The sequence below is a fragment of the Solea solea genome, chromosome 7 (genome assembly GCF_958295425.1).
Source record: "Solea solea chromosome 7, fSolSol10.1, whole genome shotgun sequence".
In the NCBI taxonomy this organism is placed as follows: Eukaryota; Metazoa; Chordata; class Actinopteri; order Pleuronectiformes; family Soleidae; genus Solea; species Solea solea.
Genome location: NC_081140.1, coordinates 78,922 through 92,328, shown reverse-complemented (window position 1 = coordinate 92,328; position 13,407 = coordinate 78,922).

Here is a 13,407-nt window from a genome sequence, read left to right as displayed (position 1 = left end):
CATAAGATACAGTTATATACCTTCAGTGTTTGATTTTGCAATGATTTCACTGTTTGAATGTGTTTTTCTATTTTTGTCTGTTTTTGTGCGCATTCAGCTGGAATACGATTGTTTTCTGATTTTTTTTAATTTTTCTACTGTCCCATAACATAAACCTCACAAATAAAGTTAACATCTTATAAGTTATTCTTCGGTACCCTCAGTGTTTGATTTTGCAATGATTTCACTGTTTGGATGTGTTTTTCTATTTGTGTCTGTTTTTGTGCGCATTCAGCTGGAATACGACTGTTTTCTGATTTTTTTTCATTTTCTACTGTCCCATAACATAAACCTCACAAATAAAGTTAACATCTTATAAGATATACTAATGTACCCTCGTCGTTCCGCTCGTCATGGGACCCCAAACGACATATGAAATATTCACACTCCTGCGACCTGTAGAAATGTAGTTCCTCCAAAACTTCAACTCTGGCCAAAGAGTCTAAGACTGTATAGAGTCTGACATGACCTGATTTTCAGTTTTTGGACACAGGACTTTGGGCTTTTTTCCCCCTGGCCAAAAAAAACTGCCAAAAAAACAGTCTGTAAAATTCAAACGTAAGAAAGGTGGGAAACTGTCTTTTCTTCAATAATAACTAAAGGCAATGAGCCTGGATGCTGATTTCTCCGTATGTGTATCAGGGACTCCTGGCTGATCCAGGGTACCGAGTTTCAGACCCGTGCAACCTTTGGAAAGGTCAAAGGTCAGCCGCTGTGGTGTGTTTTTTGTAATAATTCCTAAAGGCATTGAGTCAGGAGTCTGATTTTTCCGTATGTGTATCAGGGACTAAAGCTTATCCCGGTTGCCGAGTTTCAGACCTGTGCAACTTTCGGAAAAGGTCAATGGTCAGCCGTTCGGGTGTGTTTTTTGTAATAATTCCTAAAGGCATTAAGCCAGGAGTCTGAGTTTTCCGTATGTGTATCAGGGACTAAAGCTTATCCCGGTTGCCGAGTTTCAGACCTGTGCAACTTTCGGAAAAGGTCAAAGGTCAGCCGCTGTGGTGTGTTTTTTGTAATAATTCCTAAAGGCATTGAGTCAGGAGTCTGATTTTTCCGTATGTGTATCAGGGACTAAAGCTTATCCCGGTTGCCGAGTTTCAGACCTGTGCAACTTTCGGAAAAGGTCAATGGTCAGCCGTTCGGGTGTGTTTTTTGTAATAATTCCTAAAGGCATTAAGCCAGGAGTCTGAGTTTTCCGTATGTGTATCAGGGACTAAGGCTAATCCAGGGTGCCGAGTTTCAGACCTGTGCAACCTTCGGAAAGGTCAATGGTCAGCCGTTTGGGTGTGTTTTTTGTAATAATTCCTAAAGGCATTGAGCCAGGAGTCTGATTTTTCCGTATGTGTATCAGGGATTTAGGCTTATCCCGGGTGCAGAGTTTCAGACCTGTGCAACCTTCGGAAAGGTCAATGGTCAGCCGTTCGGGTGTGTTTTTTGTAATAATTCCTAAAGGCATTGAGTCAGGAGTCTGTTTTCTCCGTATGTGTATCAGGGACTAAAGCTTATCCCGGTTGCCGAGTTTCAGACCTGTGCAACCTTCGGAAAGGTCAAAGGTCAGCCGTTCGGGTGTGTTTTTTGTAATAATTCCTAAAGGCATTGAGCCAGGAGTCTGATTTTTCCGTATGTGTATCAGGGATTTAGGCTTATTCCGGGTGCAGAGTTTCAGGCTTGTGCAACCTTCGAAAAGGTCAATGGTCAGCCGTTCGGGTGTGTTTTTTGAAATAATTCCTAAAGGCATTGAGCCAGGAGTCAAATTTTTCCGTATGTGTATCAGGGATTTAGGCTTATCCCGGGTGCAGAGTTTCAGACCTGTGCAACCTTCGGAAAGGTCAATGGTCAGCCGTTCGGGTGTGTTTTTTGTAATAATTCCTAAAGGCATTGAGTCAGGAGTCTGTTTTCTCCGTATGTGTATCAGGGACTAAAGCTTATCCCGGTTGCCGAGTTTCAGACCTGTGCAACCTTCGGAAAGGTCAAAGGTCAGCCGTTCGGGTGTGTTTTTTGTAATAATTCCTAAAGGCATTGAGCCAGGAGTCTGATTTTTCCGTATGTGCATCAGGGACTAAGGCTAATCTAGCGTGCCGAGTTCCAGACCTGTGCAACCTTCGGAAAGGTCAATGGTCAGCCGTTCGGGTGTGTTTTTTGTAATAATTCCTAAAGGCATTGAGCCAGGAGTCTGATTTTTCCGTATGTGTATCAGGGATTTAGGCCTATCCCGGGTGCAGAGTTTCAGACCTGTGCAACCTTCGGAAAGGTCAATAGTCAGTCGTTCGGGTGTGTTTTCTGTAATAATTCCTAAAGGCATTGAGCCAGGAGTCTGATTTTTCCGTATGTGTATCAGGGATTTAGGCCTATCCCGGGTGCAGAGTTTCAGACCTGTGCAACCTTCGGAAAGGTCAATAGTCAGTCGTTCGGGTGTGTTTTTTGTAATAATTCCTAAAGTCATTGAGTCAGGAGTCTGATTTTTCCGTATGTGTATCAGGGACTAAAGCTTATCCCGGTAGCCGAGTTTCAGACCTGTGCAACCTTCGGAAAGGTCAAAGGTCAGCCGTTCGGGTGTGTTTTTTGTAATAATTCCTAAAGGCATTGAGCCAGGAGTCTGATTTTCGTGTGTGTATAGGGACTAAGGCTGATCCAGGGTGCCGAGTTTCAGACCTGTGCAACCTTCGGAAAGGTCAATGGTCAGCCGTTCGGGTGTGTTTTTTGTAATAATTCCTAAAGGCATTGAGCCAGGAGTCTGATTTTTCGTGTGTGTATAGGGACTAAGGCTGATCCAGGGTGCCGAGTTTCAGACCTGTGCAACCTTCGGAAAGGTCAATGGTCAGCCGTTCGGGTGTGTTTTTTGTAATAATTCCTAAAGGCATTGAGCCAGGAGTCTGATTTTTCCGTATGTGTATCAGGGACTAAGGCTGATCGAGGGTATTTTAATCTTTTTTCTACTGTCCTATAATATGAAGTTAACATCTTATAAGGTATATTGATGTATCCTCAGTGTTTGAATTTATAATGATTTCACTGTTTGGATGTGTTATTCTATTTGTGTCTGTTTTTGTGCGCATTCAGCTGAGATAAGGCTGTTTCCGGATTTGTTTTCATTTTTCTACTTTCCCATAACATAAACCTCACAAATGAAGTTAACATCTTAAAAGATTTAGTTCTGTACCCTCAGTGTTTGATTTTGCAATGATTTCACTGTTTGGATGTGTTTTTCTATTGGTGTCTGTTTGTGTGCACATTCAGCTGAGATAAGGCTGTTTCCGGATTTTTTAAATTTTTCTGCTGTCCCATAACATAAACCTCACAAATTAAGTTAACATCTCAAAAGATTTAGTTCTATACCCTCAGTGTTTGATTTTGCAATGATTTCACTGTTTGGATGGGTTTTTCTATTTGTGTCTGTTTTTGTGCGCATTCAGCTGGAATACGACTGTTTTCTAATTTTTTTTCATTTTCTACTGTCCCATAACATAAACCTCACAAATAAAGTTAACATCTTATAAGATATTCTTCGGTACCCTCAGTGTTTGATTTTACAATGATTTCACTGTTTGAATGTGTTTTTCTATTTGTGTCTGTTTTTGTGCGCATTCAGCTGGAATACGACTGTTTTCTGATTTTTTTTCATTTTCTACTGTCCCATTACATAAACCTCACAAATAAAGTTAAAATCTTATAAGATATAGTTATATACCTTCAGTGTTTGATTTTGCAATGATTTCACTGTTTGGATGTGTTTTTCTATTTGTCTCTGTTTTTGTGTGCATTTAGCAGGGATACGGCTGTTTTCTGATTTTTTTCATTTTTTTATTGTCCCATAACATAAACCTCACAAATAAAGTTAACATCTCATAAGATACAGTTATATACCTTCAGTGTTTGATTTTGCAATGATTTCACTGTTTGAATGTGTTTTTCTATTTTTGTCTGTTTTTGTGCGCATTCAGCTGGAATACGATTGTTTTCTGATTTTTTTTCATTTTTCTACTGTCCCATAACATAAACCTCACAAATAAAGTTAACATCTCATAAGATACAGTTATATACCTTCAGTGTTTGATTTTGCAATGATTTCACTGTTTGAATGTGTTTTTCTATTTTTGTCTGTTTTTGTGCGCATTCAGCTGGAATACGATTGTTTTCTGATTTTTTTTAATTTTTCTACTGTCCCATAACATAAACCTCACAAATAAAGTTAACATCTTATAAGTTATTCTTCGGTACCCTCAGTGTTTGATTTTGCAATGATTTCACTGTTTGGATGTGTTTTTCTATTTGTGTCTGTTTTTGTGCGCATTCAGCTGGAATACGACTGTTTTCTGATTTTTTTTCATTTTCTACTGTCCCATAACATAAACCTCACAAATAAAGTTAACATCTTATAAGATATACTAATGTACCCTCGTCGTTCCGCTCGTCTTGGGACCCCAAACGACATATGAAATATTCACACTCCTGCGACCTGTAGAAATGTAGTTCCTCCAAAACTTCAACTCTGGCCAAAGAGTCTAAGACTGTATAGAGTCTGACATGACCTGATTTTCAGTTTTTGGACACAGGACTTTGGGCTTTTTTCCCCCTGGCCAAAAAAAACTGCCAAAAAAACAGTCTGTAAAATTCAAACGTAAGAAAGGTGGGAAACTGTCTTTTCTTCAATAATAACTAAAGGCAATGAGCCTGGATGCTGATTTCTCCGTATGTGTATCAGGGACTCCTGGCTGATCCAGGGTACCGAGTTTCAGACCCGTGCAACCTTTGGAAAGGTCAAAGGTCAGCCGCTGTGGTGTGTTTTTTGTAATAATTCCTAAAGGCATTGAGTCAGGAGTCTGATTTTTCCGTATGTGTATCAGGGACTAAAGCTTATCCCGGTTGCCGAGTTTCAGACCTGTGCAACTTTCGGAAAAGGTCAATGGTCAGCCGTTCGGGTGTGTTTTTTGTAATAATTCCTAAAGGCATTAAGCCAGGAGTCTGAGTTTTCCGTATGTGTATCAGGGACTAAGGCTAATCCATGGTGCCGAGTTTCAGACCTGTGCAACCTTTGGAAAGGTCAAAGGTCAGCCGTTCGGGTGTGTTTTTTGTAATAATTCCTAAAGGCATTGAGCCAGGAGTCTGATTTTTCCGTGTGTGTATCAGGGACTAAGGCTGATCCAGGGTGCCGAGTTTCAGACCTGTGCAACCTTCGGAAAGGTCAATGGTCAGCCGTTCGGGTGTGTTTTTTGTAATAATTCCTAAAGGCATTGAGTCAGGAGTCTGTTTTCTCCGTATGTGTATCAGGGACTAAAGCTTATCCCGGTTGCCGAGTTTCAGACCTGTGCAACCTTCGGAAAGGTCAAAGGTCAGCCGTTCGGGTGTGTTTTTTGTAATAATTCCTAAAGGCATTGAGCCAGGAGTCTGATTTTTCCGTATGTGTATCAGGGATTTAGGCTTATTCCGGGTGCAGAGTTTCAGGCTTGTGCAACCTTCGAAAAGGTCAATGGTCAGCCGTTCGGGTGTGTTTTTTGAAATAATTCCTAAAGGCATTGAGCCAGGAGTCAAATTTTTCCGTATGTGTATCAGGGATTTAGGCTTATCCCGGGTGCAGAGTTTCAGACCTGTGCAACCTTCGGAAAGGTCAATGGTCAGCCGTTCGGGTGTGTTTTTTGTAATAATTCCTAAAGGCATTGAGTCAGGAGTCTGTTTTCTCCGTATGTGTATCAGGGACTAAAGCTTATCCCGGTTGCCGAGTTTCAGACCTGTGCAACCTTCGGAAAGGTCAAAGGTCAGCCGTTCGGGTGTGTTTTTTGTAATAATTCCTAAAGGCATTGAGCCAGGAGTCTGATTTTTCCGTATGTGCATCAGGGACTAAGGCTAATCTAGCGTGCCGAGTTCCAGACCTGTGCAACCTTCGGAAAGGTCAATGGTCAGCCGTTCGGGTGTGTTTTTTGTAATAATTCCTAAAGGCATTGAGCCAGGAGTCTGATTTTTCCGTATGTGTATCAGGGATTTAGGCCTATCCCGGGTGCAGAGTTTCAGACCTGTGCAACCTTCGGAAAGGTCAATAGTCAGTCGTTCGGGTGTGTTTTCTGTAATAATTCCTAAAGGCATTGAGCCAGGAGTCTGATTTTTCCGTATGTGTATCAGGGATTTAGGCCTATCCCGGGTGCAGAGTTTCAGACCTGTGCAACCTTCGGAAAGGTCAATAGTCAGTCGTTCGGGTGTGTTTTTTGTAATAATTCCTAAAGTCATTGAGTCAGGAGTCTGATTTTTCCGTATGTGTATCAGGGACTAAAGCTTATCCCGGTAGCCGAGTTTCAGACCTGTGCAACCTTCGGAAAGGTCAAAGGTCAGCCGTTCGGGTGTGTTTTTTGTAATAATTCCTAAAGGCATTGAGCCAGGAGTCTGATTTTCGTGTGTGTATAGGGACTAAGGCTGATCCAGGGTGCCGAGTTTCAGACCTGTGCAACCTTCGGAAAGGTCAATGGTCAGCCGTTCGGGTGTGTTTTTTGTAATAATTCCTAAAGGCATTGAGCCAGGAGTCTGATTTTTCGTGTGTGTATAGGGACTAAGGCTGATCCAGGGTGCCGAGTTTCAGACCTGTGCAACCTTCGGAAAGGTCAATGGTCAGCCGTTCGGGTGTGTTTTTTGTAATAATTCCTAAAGGCATTGAGCCAGGAGTCTGATTTTTCCGTATGTGTATCAGGGACTAAGGCTGATCGAGGGTATTTTAATCTTTTTTCTACTGTCCTATAATATGAAGTTAACATCTTATAAGGTATATTGATGTATCCTCAGTGTTTGAATTTATAATGATTTCACTGTTTGGATGTGTTATTCTATTTGTGTCTGTTTTTGTGCGCATTCAGGTGAGATAAGGCTGTTTCCGGATTTGTTTTCATTTTTCTACTTTCCCATAACATAAACCTCACAAATGAAGTTAACATCTTAAAAGATTTAGTTCTGTACCCTCAGTGTTTGATTTTGCAATGATTTCACTGTTTGGATGTGTTTTTCTATTGGTGTCTGTTTGTGTGCACATTCAGCTGAGATAAGGCTGTTTCCGGATTTTTTAAATTTTTCTGCTGTCCCATAACATAAACCTCACAAATTAAGTTAACATCTCAAAAGATTTAGTTCTATACCCTCAGTGTTTGATTTTGCAATGATTTCACTGTTTGGATGGGTTTTTCTATTTGTGTCTGTTTTTGTGCGCATTCAGCTGGAATACGACTGTTTTCTAATTTTTTTTCATTTTCTACTGTCCCATAACATAAACCTCACAAATAAAGTTAACATCTTATAAGATATTCTTCGGTACCCTCAGTGTTTGATTTTACAATGATTTCACTGTTTGAATGTGTTTTTCTATTTGTGTCTGTTTTTGTGCGCATTCAGCTGGAATACGACTGTTTTCTGATTTTTTTTCATTTTCTACTGTCCCATTACATAAACCTCACAAATAAAGTTAAAATCTTATAAGATATAGTTATATACCTTCAGTGTTTGATTTTGCAATGATTTCACTGTTTGGATGTGTTTTTCTATTTGTCTCTGTTTTTGTGTGCATTTAGCAGGGATACGGCTGTTTTCTGATTTTTTTCATTTTTTTATTGTCCCATAACATAAACCTCACAAATAAAGTTAACATCTCATAAGATACAGTTATATACCTTCAGTGTTTGATTTTGCAATGATTTCACTGTTTGAATGTGTTTTTCTATTTTTGTCTGTTTTTGTGCGCATTCAGCTGGAATACGATTGTTTTCTGATTTTTTTTCATTTTTCTACTGTCCCATAACATAAACCTCACAAATAAAGTTAACATCTCATAAGATACAGTTATATACCTTCAGTGTTTGATTTTGCAATGATTTCACTGTTTGAATGTGTTTTTCTATTTTTGTCTGTTTTTGTGCGCATTCAGCTGGAATACGATTGTTTTCTGATTTTTTTTAATTTTTCTACTGTCCCATAACATAAACCTCACAAATAAAGTTAACATCTTATAAGTTATTCTTCGGTACCCTCAGTGTTTGATTTTGCAATGATTTCACTGTTTGGATGTGTTTTTCTATTTGTGTCTGTTTTTGTGCGCATTCAGCTGGAATACGACTGTTTTCTGATTTTTTTTCATTTTCTACTGTCCCATAACATAAACCTCACAAATAAAGTTAACATCTTATAAGATATACTAATGTACCCTCGTCGTTCCGCTCGTCTTGGGACCCCAAACGACATATGAAATATTCACACTCCTGCGACCTGTAGAAATGTAGTTCCTCCAAAACTTCAACTCTGGCCAAAGAGTCTAAGACTGTATAGAGTCTGACATGACCTGATTTTCAGTTTTTGGACACAGGACTTTGGGCTTTTTTCCCCCTGGCCAAAAAAAACTGCCAAAAAAACAGTCTGTAAAATTCAAACGTAAGAAAGGTGGGAAACTGTCTTTTCTTCAATAATAACTAAAGGCAATGAGCCTGGATGCTGATTTCTCCGTATGTGTATCAGGGACTCCTGGCTGATCCAGGGTACCGAGTTTCAGACCCGTGCAACCTTTGGAAAGGTCAAAGGTCAGCCGCTGTGGTGTGTTTTTTGTAATAATTCCTAAAGGCATTGAGTCAGGAGTCTGATTTTTCCGTATGTGTATCAGGGACTAAAGCTTATCCCGGTTGCCGAGTTTCAGACCTGTGCAACTTTCGGAAAAGGTCAATGGTCAGCCGTTCGGGTGTGTTTTTTGTAATAATTCCTAAAGGCATTAAGCCAGGAGTCTGAGTTTTCCGTATGTGTATCAGGGACTAAGGCTAATCCATGGTGCCGAGTTTCAGACCTGTGCAACCTTTGGAAAGGTCAAAGGTCAGCCGTTCGGGTGTGTTTTTTGTAATAATTCCTAAAGGCATTGAGCCAGGAGTCTGATTTTTCCGTGTGTGTATCAGGGACTAAGGCTGATCCAGGGTGCCGAGTTTCAGACCTGTGCAACCTTCGGAAAGGTCAATGGTCAGCCGTTCGGGTGTGTTTTTTGTAATAATTCCTAAAGGCATTGAGTCAGGAGTCTGTTTTCTCCGTATGTGTATCAGGGACTAAAGCTTATCCCGGTTGCCGAGTTTCAGACCTGTGCAACCTTCGGAAAGGTCAAAGGTCAGCCGTTCGGGTGTGTTTTTTGTAATAATTCCTAAAGGCATTGAGCCAGGAGTCTGATTTTTCCGTATGTGTATCAGGGATTTAGGCTTATTCCGGGTGCAGAGTTTCAGGCTTGTGCAACCTTCGAAAAGGTCAATGGTCAGCCGTTCGGGTGTGTTTTTTGAAATAATTCCTAAAGGCATTGAGCCAGGAGTCAAATTTTTCCGTATGTGTATCAGGGATTTAGGCTTATCCCGGGTGCAGAGTTTCAGACCTGTGCAACCTTCGGAAAGGTCAATGGTCAGCCGTTCGGGTGTGTTTTTTGTAATAATTCCTAAAGGCATTGAGTCAGGAGTCTGTTTTCTCCGTATGTGTATCAGGGACTAAAGCTTATCCCGGTTGCCGAGTTTCAGACCTGTGCAACCTTCGGAAAGGTCAAAGGTCAGCCGTTCGGGTGTGTTTTTTGTAATAATTCCTAAAGGCATTGAGCCAGGAGTCTGATTTTTCCGTATGTGCATCAGGGACTAAGGCTAATCTAGCGTGCCGAGTTCCAGACCTGTGCAACCTTCGGAAAGGTCAATGGTCAGCCGTTCGGGTGTGTTTTTTGTAATAATTCCTAAAGGCATTGAGCCAGGAGTCTGATTTTTCCGTATGTGTATCAGGGATTTAGGCCTATCCCGGGTGCAGAGTTTCAGACCTGTGCAACCTTCGGAAAGGTCAATAGTCAGTCGTTCGGGTGTGTTTTCTGTAATAATTCCTAAAGGCATTGAGCCAGGAGTCTGATTTTTCCGTATGTGTATCAGGGATTTAGGCCTATCCCGGGTGCAGAGTTTCAGACCTGTGCAACCTTCGGAAAGGTCAATAGTCAGTCGTTCGGGTGTGTTTTTTGTAATAATTCCTAAAGTCATTGAGTCAGGAGTCTGATTTTTCCGTATGTGTATCAGGGACTAAAGCTTATCCCGGTAGCCGAGTTTCAGACCTGTGCAACCTTCGGAAAGGTCAATGGTCAGCCGTTCGGGTGTGTTTTTTGTAATAATTCCTAAAGGCATTGAGCCAGGAGTCTGATTTTTCTGTATGTGTATCAAGGATTTAGGCCTATCCCGGGTGCAGAGTTTCAGACCTGTGCAACCTTCGGAAAGGTCAATAGTCAGTCGTTCGGGTGTGTTTTTTGTAATAATTCCTAAAGTCATTGAGTCAGGAGTCTGATTTTTCCGTATGTGTATCAGGGACTAAAGCTTATCCCGGTAGCCGAGTTTCAGACCTGTGCAACCTTCGGAAAGGTCAATGGTCAGCCGTTCGGGTGTGTTTTTTGTAATAATTCATAAAGGCATTGAGCCAGGAGTCTGATTTTTCCGTATGTGTATCAGGGATTTAGGCTTATCCCGGGTGCAGAGTTTCAGGCTTGTGGAACCTTCGGAAAGGTCAATGGTCAGCCGTTCGGGTGTGTTTTTTGTAATAATTCCTAAAGGCATTAAGCCAGTGGTCTGATTTTTCCGTATCTGTATCAGGGACTAAGGCTTATCCAGGGTGCCAAGTTTCAGACCCGTGCAACCTTTGGAAAGGTCAAAGGTCAGCCGTTCGGGTGTGTTTTTTGTAATAATTCCTAAAGGCATTGAGCCAGGAGTCTGATTTTTCCGTATGTGTATCAGGGACTAAGGCTGATCCAGGGTGCCGAGTTTCAGACCTGTGCAACCTTCGGAAAGGTCAATGGTCAGCCGTTCGGGTGTGTTTTTTGTAATAATTCCTAAAGGCATTGAGCCAGGAGTCTGATTTTTCCGTATGTGTATCAGGGATTTAGGCTTATCCCCGGTGCAGAGTTTCAGACCTGTGCAACCTTTGGAAAGGTCAATGGTCAGCCGTTCGGGTGTGTTTTTTGTAATAATTCATAAAGGCATTGAGCCAGGAGTCTGATTTTTCCGTATGTGTATCAGGGATTTAGGCTTATCCCGGGTGCAGAGTTTCAGGCTTGTGCAACCTTCGAAAAGGTCAATGGTCAGCCGTTCGGGTGTGTTTTTTGAAATAATTCCTAAAGGCATTGAGCCAGGAGTCAAATTTTTCCGTATGTGTATCAGGGATTTAGGCTTATCCCGGGTGCAGAGTTTCAGACCTGTGCAACCTTCGGAAAGGTCAATGGTCAGCCGTTCGGGTGTGTTTTTTGAAATAATTCCTAAAGGCATTGAGCCAGGAGTCTGATTTTTCCGTATGTGTATCAGGGATTCAGGCTTATCCCGGGTGCCGAGTTTCAGACCTGTGCAACCTTCGGAAAGGTCAATGGTCAGCCGTTCGGGTGTGTTTTTTGTAATAATTCATAAAGGCATTGAGTCAGGAGTCTGTTTTCTCCGTATGTGTATCAGGGACTAAAGCTTATCCCGGTTGCCGAGTTTCAGACCTGTGCAACCTTCGGAAAGGTCAAAGGTCAGCCGTTCGGGTGTGTTTTTTGTAATAATTCCTAAAGTCATTGAGCCAGGAGTCTGATTTTTCCGTATGTGCATCAGGGACTAAGGCTAATCTAGCGTGCCGAGTTCCAGACCTGTGCAACCTTCGGAAAGGTCAATGGTCAGCCGTTCGGGTGTGTTTTTTGTAATAATTCCTAAAGGCATTGAGCCAGGAGTCTGATTTTTCCGTATGTGTATCAGGGATTTAGGCCTATCCCGGGTGCAGAGTTTCAGACCTGTGCAACCTTCGGAAAGGTCAATAGTCAGTCGTTCGGGTGTGTTTTTTGTAATAATTCCTAAAGTCATTGAGTCAGGAGTCTGATTTTTCCGTATGTGTATCAGGGACTAAAGCTTATCCCGGTAGCCGAGTTTCAGACCTGTGCAACCTTCGGAAAGGTCAATGGTCAGCCGTTCGGGTGTGTTTTTTGTAATAATTCCTAAAGGCATTGAGCCAGGAGTCTGATTTTTCCGTATGTGTATCAGGGATTTAGGCTTATCCCGGGTGCAGAGTTTCAGGCTTGTGCAACCTTCGAAAAAGTCAATGGTCAGCCGTTCAGGTGTGTTTTTTTAAATAATTCCTAAAGGCATTGAGCCAGGAGTCTGATTTTTCCGTATGTGTATCAGGGATTTAGGCTTATCTCGGGTGCAGAGTTTCAGGCTTGTGCAACCTTCGAAAAAGTCAATGGTCAGCCGTTCAGGTGTGTTTTTTTAAATAATTCCTAAAGGCATTGAGCCAGGAGTCTGATTTTTCCGTATGTGTATCAGGGATTTAGGCTTATCCCGGGTGCAGAGTTTCAGACCTGTGCAACCTTCGGAAAGGTCAATGGTCAGCCGTTCGGGTGTGTTTTTTGTAATAATTCCTAAAGGCATTGAGTCAGGAGTCTGTTTTCTCCGTATGTGTATCAGGGACTAAAGCTTATCCCGGTTGCCGAGTTTCAGACCTGTGCAACGTTCGGAAAGGTCAAAGGTCAGCCGTTCGGGTGTGTTTTTTGTAATAATTCCTAAAGGCATTGAGCCAGGAGTCTGATTTTTCCGTATGTGCATCAGGGACTAAGGCTAATCTAGGGTGCCGAGTTCCAGACCTGTGCAACCTTCGGAAAGGTCAATGGTCAGCCGTTCGGGTGTGTTTTTTGTAATAATTCCTAAAGGCATTGAGCCAGGAGTCTGATTTTTCTGTATGTGTATCAGGGATTTAGGCCTATCCAGGGTGTAGAGTTTCAGACCTGTGCAACCTTCGGAAAGGTCAATAGTCAGTCGTTCGGGTGTGTTTTTTGTAATAATTCCTAAAGTCATTGAGTCAGGAGTCTGATTTTTCCGTATGTGTATCAGGGACTAAAGCTTATCCCGGTAGCCGAGTTTCAGACCTGTGCAACCTTCGGAAAGGTCAATGGTCAGCCGTTCGGGTGTGTTTTTTGTAATAATTCATAAAGGCATTGAGCCAGGAGTCTGATTTTTCCGTATGTGTATCAGGGATTTAGGCTTATCCCGGGTGCAGAGTTTCAGGCTTGTGGAACCTTCGGAAAGGTCAATGGTCAGCCGTTCGGGTGTGTTTTTTGTAATAATTCCTAAAGGCATTAAGCCAGTGGTCTGATTTTTCCGTATCTGTATCAGGGACTAAGGCTTATCCAGGGTGCCAAGTTTCAGACCCGTGCAACCTTTGGAAAGGTCAAAGGTCAGCCGTTCGGGTGTGTTTTTTGTAATAATTCCTAAAGGCATTGAGCCAGGAGTCTGATTTTTCCGTATGTGTATCAGGGATTCAGGCTTATCCCGGGTGCCGAGTTTCAGACCTGTGCAACCTTCGGAAAGGTCAATGGTCAGCCGTTCGGGTGTGTTTTCTGTAATAATT